This window comes from Tauraco erythrolophus, chromosome Z (assembly GCF_009769465.1).
Source record: "Tauraco erythrolophus isolate bTauEry1 chromosome Z, bTauEry1.pri, whole genome shotgun sequence".
NCBI classification, from domain to species: domain Eukaryota; kingdom Metazoa; phylum Chordata; class Aves; order Musophagiformes; family Musophagidae; genus Tauraco; species Tauraco erythrolophus.
Window position 1 is genome coordinate 55,111,309 of NC_141496.1, and position 11,501 is coordinate 55,122,809.

Sequence of the window (11,501 nt, forward strand, 5' to 3'; positions counted from 1 at the left end):
CCTTTATAATTGTTATTTAATGCCAAAGTGAGGAATCTCAAGGGTTCTTCTGCCCATAGTTATGACTGAGAATGCACATGGACTTGTTTATTGTTGCACCTTTTTTTGTAGCATGACTCAAAGGACCCGGATGTAACCCGTACATTTGGCTGAGCTGGGCTAAGTTGATCTCGACATGGCTATAATAGAAATTGCTGTGTGGGATGTGAAGTGATCAAGAGCCATATCTGGGTCAGCGTCAGCCTCCTCAGACCAAGGGCATTTCATTTCCATAGTCTCATGCCTCACACTGTGTGCACTTTTTTGTGCAAGTACTTTCATTCAACAGCATTGCATTGGCATAGATATTCTGGGGGGAAAAAAAAAAAAAGAAAAAAGGAAAAAAAAGAGAAAAAAAAAAGTTATGTTGTATATCTGCAAATATGCATTATATAAAGAAGCCAGTAGGAAAACTGTGTTAAACTAATGGAGCTCTGGAGCTCTCAAGTTCAGTCTAATATCTATGACAGGCAGAGACAGCAGAAAGTATTTAAAACGTTCAAGATTCCAGTCCATGTGTAAATTGTATTATGAGGAGCAAAGAACCAAGATGATGGTTTTTGTTTGAGTGATTGGTTTAATGGCTTGCTGATTTCTAGGAAAACTCATCAGAAATCCAAGCTGTAGCCCATTGATATTTTTACTCTGTTGATTTGGATCAAATTGAAAATGCTCCAGTATGAGATGAAACTTTCAGTATACTTGGGCTGAGCTTCAAACAAAAGCTAAATCTGTACTCAGATACTTTGTAAATGGCTTGGAGGCTTCATAGTGTTCACTTCGTGGAAATTTGCCTGGTACACTTGTGAATGAAAGGAAGCCAAAATATTCCTAACAACAATGTAAAAAGCTCAGATGTCATTACATTGGTTCAATTTAACAATTTCCATATTGGCTTTTTTCAAGCTTTTATCCTTGATGTATTTCAGATTTCATGATTTTGTCTAATCAAAGAATGGTTTTCACTTTTAGAGACCAGCAATGTTTGTTTATATATTGATTGTCTCAATGCTAGATCTGTAGTTTCATAAAAATGTAAAAAAAAAAAAAAAAAATCACAAAAAAAACCCAAACCAAAAACAATAAACAAAACCTAAACAGTTCTGAGGTCATGCTATATCATAAGGTAAAACTGCGAAATAAATTTGTGGAGATTATGGGGATCAAAACAGATTCATTCAGTTTTGCACCAAAACTGAAGTGCTGGGTGGCTCATAAGGGCTCAGTTGATTATATTAAATATTTTAAAAACATTTATGGGGATGGTTTTAAATATGTAGATAATTAAGTATCCAGTTCTGTAAAGGGCTAGACAGAATCAGCTACAAATGTAATAACAGGTTCAAACCATTTATTAATTCTGCAAAGAGCTCAAGCAGAAGAGCGTACAGTAAAATTCAAACACATTTAAAAAGAATGTAAAAGCTTAGACATCCTTACTTCAGGATGTTCGTTTATTACATTGGAGAAACTACACTGCAGAATCTGGAGTTTCCAAAGCTGTGCAGGGAATTACTTCAAGAGTAACTATGTTTGTATTTGACCATTATCAATGTAAAACATTGAAAAAAAAAAAAGATTTTTTTATCATTGTTCTACCAAGTACCAAATTATCTCATTAAGAGGCTTTGGCCCTGTGAGTTTTTCAGCTCTGTTTCTCAGTGCAGAGATATGGAGAATGAGCAATTCTGTCGGCACTTGCCTGATTTTATCCTCCAAACTATGAGAGATTATTAGCTACTATATAAATGTGTATGTTTGTTTGTTCTTTCTGATTCTTTGTTTTTTAGGTTCAAAGAAGCATGGGAAGCCAGGTAGGAAGAATTGTAACTTAAAGGTCACTATTTGAACATTGTATTTTTCCTACCAAGGGCAATCAAAGAGAAAAAAACCAAAATCTGACCCTAAACCTTTCAGCCTCTCACACCTGGTAGTTCACATCTTCCCTTCCCTTAGGAGACTTAATGTAAAGCAACATCTTAGTGGGGCACCAACTTTTAGTTAACATTTGAACAGCAGCTGTAGATCATTTCTGTAAGCAAATAGATATTCTCACAAAAAAAAAAAAAAAAAAAAGAAAGAAAAGAAAACACCAAAAAAGAACAGAATTTTATAAATGGAGTAAGTGGGAAAAGAGGTATGCCATGCTCTCAAAAGCAAACGTGAGCTGTTAGATCACTGACTTGTGCTGTTGTATTATCTAACTGTGCTCTCCTGCTCAGGGATGTGGCTAGTGGTAGTGCAGGGCACTCAGCATCCTGCAGAAAGAGGTTTATATTTGAATCCTATAATGCAAACACGTAAGTATGTGCTTGCAGATATTGCAAGTTCCCTGCTGAATATAGATAGGCTTACTCATGTGTTTTTAATTAAACACGTGTCTAAATATTCTTCTGAATGGGTGTGAAGTAAAGAGCAATTACTTCAAGATTTTACTGTATTTTTTTAAAAAAAACATACCAGAGTAGGATTTCTGCAGAACTTAACTTTTTTTTTTCTTCCAAATAATTAATTCTTTTGAAATCATTTTGTTGTGCCAGATGCCTAAGCACAATTTCAGTTATCGTGTTGTTTTATACATGCCAGTTTCGTAACAGATTTGGCAGCATACAAAAGCGATTCAGTGAAACCCCATGATTTCATAGAAGGTTTTTCTCCAGTACAACTTCTGGCCTTCTGTTACAATATAACAAATGTAAAACTAACATGGACAAGCTAAAATGCACCCTAGGTTTGGACTAAACAGAATCTAGATCCTGTCTGCACTTCCTGAATCTTGAGTGAGTTTCTGTTCATGTATCGACAGAACAACCATACATTTGGTTGTTCTGTCGATACATGAACCTAACCAACCAGACCTATTATGAATACAGTATGTGTTTGCACACAGTAAACTGAAGCAGTAAGTGTAGTACAATTAATTATCTTTAAATGTAGTGATTATGTGCCTGCCATTTCAGAATTTCTGAAGCACTTGGCATCTCTGTTTTGTAGTCTGGTAAATAAATAAAAGCTTGTTTTTGTTTTTGTTTTTGTTTTTTCCAACACCGAACATGTTGGAGGTCATATTTAAAATTTTGCCTAGTTCTGATTTTTTTCGGTGTGGAATTGAATTTTATACATTCATAGAGTTATTCCTTTCAGAAAGACGTTAGGTCCTTTATGAACCTGCAGTTATAGACCCAATTATGATTTTTTTTTAATACAATTTGATTGTTTTCCCATGAAAGAAAGCTGAGTTGGGAATAAGGTAATAATTACAGCACATTATATACTAGAAACTTACAAGCAATGATGTGTATATCTTTTCTTTTGGTAACATCATCTCTTCTTTTAATTGCTATTTATTATTTGTATGGTGCCATTACATTTTGTGATGCTGTTTTATAGCTGACAAAATGATGTGATTTCAGATGAATAAATACGTCAAAGTCCAAAAGTAAGTCCTCATTGCTTTTGAGAGTCATCAATTGCTATGTTTTTGTTTTGTTTTGTTTTGTTATCTTTTTTTATGTGTGTGGTTTTTTTGTTTGTTTGGGTTTCTTTTGTTTGTTTGTTTGTTTTTTCAATTACAGTTAGAGCACTCTTCTGTTCCATCCAAGTCCTTTCTGTGGATAAGATTCCAGAAAATAAAATATTCTGGGACTGCATGAAGTCTTTTTTTATATATTTCATCTAGATTTTGGAAGTTTTGACATCATCAAGCCAATCTGAAAAAGTGCATAAATCCACCCAATAGATGTAGAGTATGCTGAAGAGGTCCTCTGTTGTAAGAAAAATAATAATGACACTGTAATTAGAAAGGTAAACAGCTTGCTTGCATTTTTTTTAAACTTCATAAAATTGCATCTTTTTTACTGCAAAGGACCAATTAAGTCATGCATGTAGCTGTATTCTTGTGATAGCAACTGTAAAGATTACATTGTGTTTAAATGAAAATAACAGGCACACAATTAAAAAGAATACGAAGAAATGTAAATATATTTGATTAATAAAACATTTCTATTACCATATCCTAAGCCTTTGTTTTATGTTAAGATTACGTACGGAATTTTGTGCGTGCTATGCGGAAAACCAAATGTTTACATATGTGCACATTGAAGGCAGCCTGAAATAATCACACTGCCTTGCTGCAGTTGTCATTATGAACTTCCAAATGGGGTTTGCAGCTTGGATGTTGCAAAGTCATTTGTGGACAGAAGAGAGGGAGATCAGGTTCAGTTTTCTTGGTGACTGGATCCCAGTACTCCTGTTGACCTACTGCTGAGTCATATGCTCAAGCGATTTCTCAGCCATGTTTTGGACTTTGTACAAGTTTATGATGCAAATTGTGTCGTATTGTAACTAAGATTTTCTGTGCTGCATACTACAGCGTGTTTTTTTTATGGTTGATGGCCTGAGTCTTCTTTAGTTACCTGAATCCCGATTTACAAGGATCACCATCTAGTGGACTAAGATAGAATTTCAAAACTCCAATTGATGTGATGTCTGAGCTTATTTTTAAAAAATTATTCTAAAACCAAAGCTAAAAGCACTAACCATGCTCCACTGCAAGGGACCTTCAGTGCCTTTTTTAACATTATTTCACTGCCATTGAGTATGTCAAAGAGCAGCGATTAGTTCAGTAAGTCACTCCTTGTTCCACTTGAAAAAATACCAGTTGAGTATGAGAAAAATATGTCAGTTTCTGTCATTTTTCATGTTATATGACCTTTCACATAAGCACCAGAACCACCACGGTAGAATAATTGTGCAAAACTACTGTACTTGAGAAAATACTCAGGTAAATTGGCCAGCAGACTGCCTGCTGGTTTGCAAGTAGCAGGGATAGTCAATCATTCGAGGCAAGCTTCTATATATCCAAGGAAAATTCTTTATAACAAGAAATAGTATTGAGTCACGCTGTATGAAATTATATTGCCAAACCCACATAATCTGTCATGAGCTAATGAGACACAAATGTATAAAGGGGGTGGCGGATGGAGAAGTCCTTTGGCTGATGGCCCAATCTATGATATAAAAGAGTCCTGGGGTCCACCTTCTTGCAACTCTTTGGGTGCATGATTTAGAAGAGATGAGGATCAGGTCTGCTAATATTTTTCTTTTAATTCATTTATTGAACTTTTTTAACTGGGCTGAGGGCTGGGAGACTTCTGCCTTCTCACTTTTGTCCCTGTATGTGTTCACTGAGATCTGGGAAAGAATCAAAGAATCAATCTAGTATTAAAGTACAAGATACCAGCAGAGCAAGACAGTGTCACTATTATTGTTTGGTTTTGGGGCATTTTTAATCCAAATAAAGTGGACACTTAATCCCAAACAAATATATAGAGATCAGCAGCATCCAGGTCATTGCATATGCTACTTAGGTAGCTTCCTTGGCACCACAGATCATCTATTGCTTGAAACAAGCCCAGTAACTTCTTAACACCACAAACCCAAGCAGTACTTGAACTGATGACACACAGATGTTGGAGCTGCACTCTAACCTCCATGTATTGAATGTTGATTCTCCCAGCCTTAGACTCACTTCTTTTCCTACTTGCTAAAGGACAGTCAGCAAAACATTTTGACAGCAAACTTGGTCAATCTCATCTTCCATGGTTGCAGAAGATCTGATAGCCTTCTGGACTAGACTGATAATGCAGGGTGACTAACATACTCAGTTGTCTGGTGAAATAGAAATATACATCAACCAATGCACAACAATAATTAAGTGCCTAAGAATAAGATCTGTACAAGCCAGTGCATTGGATGGAGGTTTTGTCTTTTTCCTCAGTACTTCCTGGCGGCCATCCTAAGGTAGACCCCTGACCAGCTAGTCTAGAGAGTCTAGAGCCATAGGTAGCTTCTTTGCTCTAAATCTGAAACATTTGCATAGGCATAAAACCAACTAAGAAGATCTCAGACAGCTGGACACAGCCACAGGTGGTTTCATATCCACGTGAGCAAGGCCATCAATAAACTAATGCTGTAGAAGACCTAGATATCCAAACAGGACTGGAATTAGTTCAAGGACATGGGGAGGGAAGAGGAACATATATATAGTCTATCACAAAGGGGATCAAAATTCTTGCACTCTACTCAGTAGGTCTCACCTGTGAAGAATGCATTGACAAACCATAATTTTTTTTTTTTTTTAACTTTTTTTTTTTTTTTAATACAGATAACATAACTTGAGAGATACCTACAGTCTTGGAAAGCCATACTAGCGAATTCTAGGCCATCCTTTCTAGTCATAGCTGGCTCACTCTAGCTTTCTTCTACATGTCGTCTTCTCCACCAACCACAGCAGATGAGTCTTACCAGTATACTTCCCCATGGATTTAAACTTTTTCCAATCCTTAGTCTTTTCCCCCTTAAATCTTGGCTCTCATAATTTCCATCTATTATACTTTTATTTTTCTCTTCCCCTCTGACATTAGTGCATTCAATCATTCTCCTCATCTCTAGAGTTTCTCCAAATAAGCTTGCAAATGACTAAAGAAAGAACTTGTATTTGTTTATATTGGCGCAACATGTCACAGAAATACACTTTTTTTTTTTCTATAATCTCAGTCTCAATAGAATGACTCAAACTATAATAGTCATGCAGGGCCTTCAACCTGGAATTTTTTTTTTTAGGGAGCCAAGAACATTTTGGCCTACAGCACACACACTACTAGTGATCAAATATTCTTCTAGAAGCTATTTAGCAATATTTTTATTAGCCTTTTATAGGGGCAATTGTTTTCTATTTTTCCCGTAGCATAAAAGCTAATTAGATAGTAAACTAAAATTTTCATATAAATACTTTCTATAGAGTAAAAAAGTTGCAATTAAATGGATGCACTGAGCCATACTTGTAATGTTTGTATGTTAGTCTGAGTCTTTCTTCACTTTATTTTTTTTTCTTTAAAACATAAAAAGACAATTTCTTCTGCTTACACATGAGATCTTCAAGAATGGGGATAATATATTGCTGTAATACCACACCACAGTTCTGCACAATGAAATGCTGCAGTAGTGTCTGATCAGTCAGTGATAAGAACACCATGTAACTCCCATCTCAGTTTTTGAAATTGCTTATGTAATGAAGATATATGTTCCATTAATAGGGAGGCAGATGCAACTGAAAACAGTATCTGATTCATTACCATCAGGTTGTTTAAATTGTTTTTATTTAATGAGCTAATGACAGAAAGAAGGCTGCACCATTCTTTAGTGAGAGGTAAGCAGATCTGGGAAGTTTAAACTCTGAAGGAGATTTAGAAGCATATTGTATCTGCCTTCCATTTTACTAGTTTTTCTTTGCTCTGGGCTAATAGTAGAGCTCCTAGAGAAAGATCTTCCAAGTGCACATTTTCAATAACGATTTTTCAGATTGTTTGTGATTTTTACCTGCCAGAATTTACTTTCTAGAAAAGTAGAGGACTTGCTTGAAGTGGGAGAAAAAAAAAAAAAGATTTTTCTTCCATAAATTTTAGGGAAAAAAAAAAGTTTCCATAAAATGAACTGCTCAGTGCATGTTTCCTTTTCTTCAAGAGCCCCTTTTCATCCAAAAAGTATTTTAAGAGATGCTTCCTGTCTAGGTCTAATTACTAGAGCAAAACATTATAACCATTTGTATATTACAAATCACGGCTCTCCATAATGTCTAATGGTTGGTTCTTCTCTGTAATCTTCTTAGTAACACTGTTGATTTTTAAATTATTGTTTTACTTTTCACTGTGGCTGCAAAAATCATCTATCTCTTACTGTCTTGCACGGTCATATGGTCTTAATTCACCCCAAGTCAAGTCCTAGTGAAGGTACTGCATTTTGTAGTTTATCATATGTATTAACAAGTCATACTGTAGATTGTGGAAGAATTTTAAGCCACGTGTAGCTTTTATCTTCCCTCTCTTTGGTTTGCCAGTACCTTTCTGGCTTAGGATTTTCCTGTGTTGAGTGTTGCTGGCTAGCTCTCTTTCTGCCAGCAGCCTAAGCACAAGTGATATTTGCCCACAAAATCTCATGGCAGACTCATGGCTACTTCAAAATGCTTCTAGATTGCCTTCAGATGTAAAACGTTCCAGATCTGTTCCATCCCTGTAAAGGTCAGCATAGCTTCCTTTCTTTACTAGCCAATAACTAAAAGCAATTATGCAACTCCATGGTAATGACCCAGATGTTGCTTTTCATTTTACCTACCCAATTCTTGCTTTCTATTGTGACTTGTGCCATCATCAAAACCACACATTTCAGAAATTGGAGAAGAGAAAGGGAATCTGCATCACTGTTTACATATGGTTAATCTTCACTTCTTTGTGCCATAGTTTGATTTGTATCCCTCTCACCTTTGAATGTGCCATTAATAGCACAGGTGAAGTCCCAAGAACCAATACAAATTAATAAGTCGAATTAAGATAAGAGCTGTAATAAAAAAGGACACTAAATATACATTAGTATTGTAAAGCCATTAAAAATTATCATTCATTTATGCTAAGGCAAAGCAGAGATGTCACTATACTGAAACTTTTTTTTAATCCCTGCAGCTTTAGTAAATTAATTGTCTGTTAAAGTACCTTGGAGTGATACCTTTTCTTTTTTTTTTAGGGGGGGGGGAAAGCTGTTTTTCTCAAAATGCTCAACCTATTCAACCTTCTTAGTGAGGCTGAGACGATGCAATCTGTCCTCAAATCTGTCACAACCATGGCTGTAGTCATTTAAAATAACCAATCCAATCATCCAGCTCTTGATTGTTTGATGTTCTTTCTGGCTTTACACTTTTGATTAAGAGGCTCAGCAAAGAGGTGAAGTTGCAGAATAGCAAAGGGTTCCTTGACCTAAAGAACTTGAAGTCAGCAGGTCACTTATAGTGACTGTGATTTATTGAACAATAAACACAGCCTCACCAAACCCTTTTCTTTCCTCACTGGCCTATTTTTGCAGGCATCATATTCTTGTTCAGGGGATACATGCAGAGAACTTTCAGAAAGATTGTTCAATCTCGATACCAAATAAAATGTATACGTGATTCTACCTAACCATAATAACGTATTTTAATAAACCGATTCTCAGCAAAGGGATAAACTAATAATAACAGTCTATGCTACTGAAGATTTTTAGCGTATTCTGCTAAAACAAAGAAAAACACTAGATCTCATTTCATTAAAAAATAAAATTTCAGCAATGAGTCTTTTCTGGAGAGAATCACATCAAATTTTGGTCAGAGGTTAAAGAGCATTTCTCTCACGTAAGATTTTGTTACTGAGGTCTTATGCATAGTACAAGAACAACAGCTTGTAACAAGGAAAGATAAGAATGCCTTTTCAAGCTAAAATATCTTTCTTGTGAGGGCATAAAAAAGAAAATAAATGAAAGGGAAAAAAAAGTGACAGGAAGAAAAGTCTTGATTGCATGGAAATAAACGTTTTCACTGCTTTCATTCTTGAAAATGTAGCACGATTTATAATGATTTTAAGAGATGGCTTTGAAGTACAAGTAAATTAATCACACTTTACTAAAGATCTAGGCCAGACTTAAGCAATCAAAACCTATGATGATTTTTATACTATTTTTGTCTAACACATTTTTCTTAATAAGTGTCTCCTGTAGCATGCAGTCTTGCTGATCTACGTAACTCAGATGGCAAGTACAAGCTCTCTTCCCTGTGTATGTACAAGTACACACACAGACATTCATTCTCATTCTGTCTCTCCCTAATTTTTATTAAGTCTTTCTTCTTCAAAAGATCTAAACTTCTCATAAGCAAAAAGAAAATGGAAATGGAAAGGAAGAAGGTGATAAAGTTGAGTGTTCATAAAAACAAGAAGGAAACTTTCTACCAGGAAATCTTACTGTCTAATAAGCTTCACCAGAAGAACATGTATATATCACACATAATTTTTTCATTAAAATTACTTTTCAGATAAGTGCTTCATTCGTCTCCGGGTTCAACGTACTGCATTTTGCCTTGCATTAAATCAAGGTAATCTTCCACATGATAGATTATCTGGCTGCTGTTCTTACACACAGTAGTACTTGGGACTTTTTGACAGTCTTTACCCTATGTTTAAAATTAAATGCTCTGTAAACGAATGAAAAATAAGCTTCTCCTAACCAAAACCTTTCCAAGGGAGACGGATGACTTCTATTCTGCTCTGAGAGGTTCCATCCAGCACATGCTGCCTGGGAGAGGGCGATTGCACCCTCACTCCTCTGCTGCCCTGCTCCAGGGGCTCTGCAAGCACTCAGTAAGCTCTGATCCCTGACGGGGTGCCGAGCTGGCTAGATTCTTTCCTAAATGTGAAACTTGCAGAGTGATTAAAAGCACAGGAAGAGAAAGCCCACATACTGCGTTCCATCCCAAACTTAACCACATTTAAAATGGACTTGTATATACAGATAAACAAAGAATGCCTTTAAATATCAATCATCTAACAAAGACAATCGTGTTTTCAGCAAAGAACTACAAGGTTTGGAAGCTCAGGCTTTCTGTTTGTTTCTTTCCTTCCAACAGTGTTTTAAATGAATGCAGACTGATGCAGAAAGCTGGTAAGCCGGAGTCTGGCTCCGCATTTTGTTCAGGGGTTGTTTGCTTTCTGTGCCCACCCATGTCACTACAGATCTGCAGTGCCCGAGAGGAAACGTACCCACCACCAGTTCTGGGACCACTTGTGTGACATAATTTGTGTTCCTAATGCTCTTCCACGGTACCCCTGTTTCCAAATGCTTAACGCTTCTAGGAGTAAATGATTTCTTTCCACTATGGCTCAAAGTGCCAGAAGGCAGGAGAAATTTAAACACAACTAAGATCAACATTGGGAGTTTACTTGGCCTCCACATCTAGCAACACAGTCATAAATTTCTTAGGTTCTTATTTGAGAATTTAAAAGGCCCTACAGATTTGGCAAGTTTTCTATAACAATACTTCTTCTATATGGCTTATGAATGTTGGAAATCCCAGGAGCTGCACTTTGCATTGTATTTGATTAGAGGGCCACTGTGTGACCAAGCACTTTCCCGTTCAGATGCTGTTTTGCTGTTGACTGCTGCGATGGTGGCAAGCAACATTGAAATACTGAAAGCAGCAAGGAATGGTGTCATTTCAGTTCCCAATCTGCTTCTTTCAGATATTGTTCCTGCTTAGTGGAAATAGTCTCTCTGCTTAAACGTCACATCTTTTTGTCCTTGGAGTTACTTTCGTTTGTTGCCCCTGCTAGGTACACACATGTCTAAGAGCCTTATGACTGACCTTGTAGTACTTGAAAACCCGGCATCTCATTAAAACAGGGACTCTTGTCATTGGCAGGAGGCAGCTGGGCATAGTTTCTGGTAGAGTCTCTTGATGTGATGAGGATTATGAAAGATTCATGGCACATTCATGCCAGCAAGCCCTGACTCCAGCAGTCAGTCTCCTATCTGCGTCAGTGCCACACTCAGCCATCCAAACGCTGATAGTTCACAGCCACCAAACTGCAAATCAATGCGATCTGTAT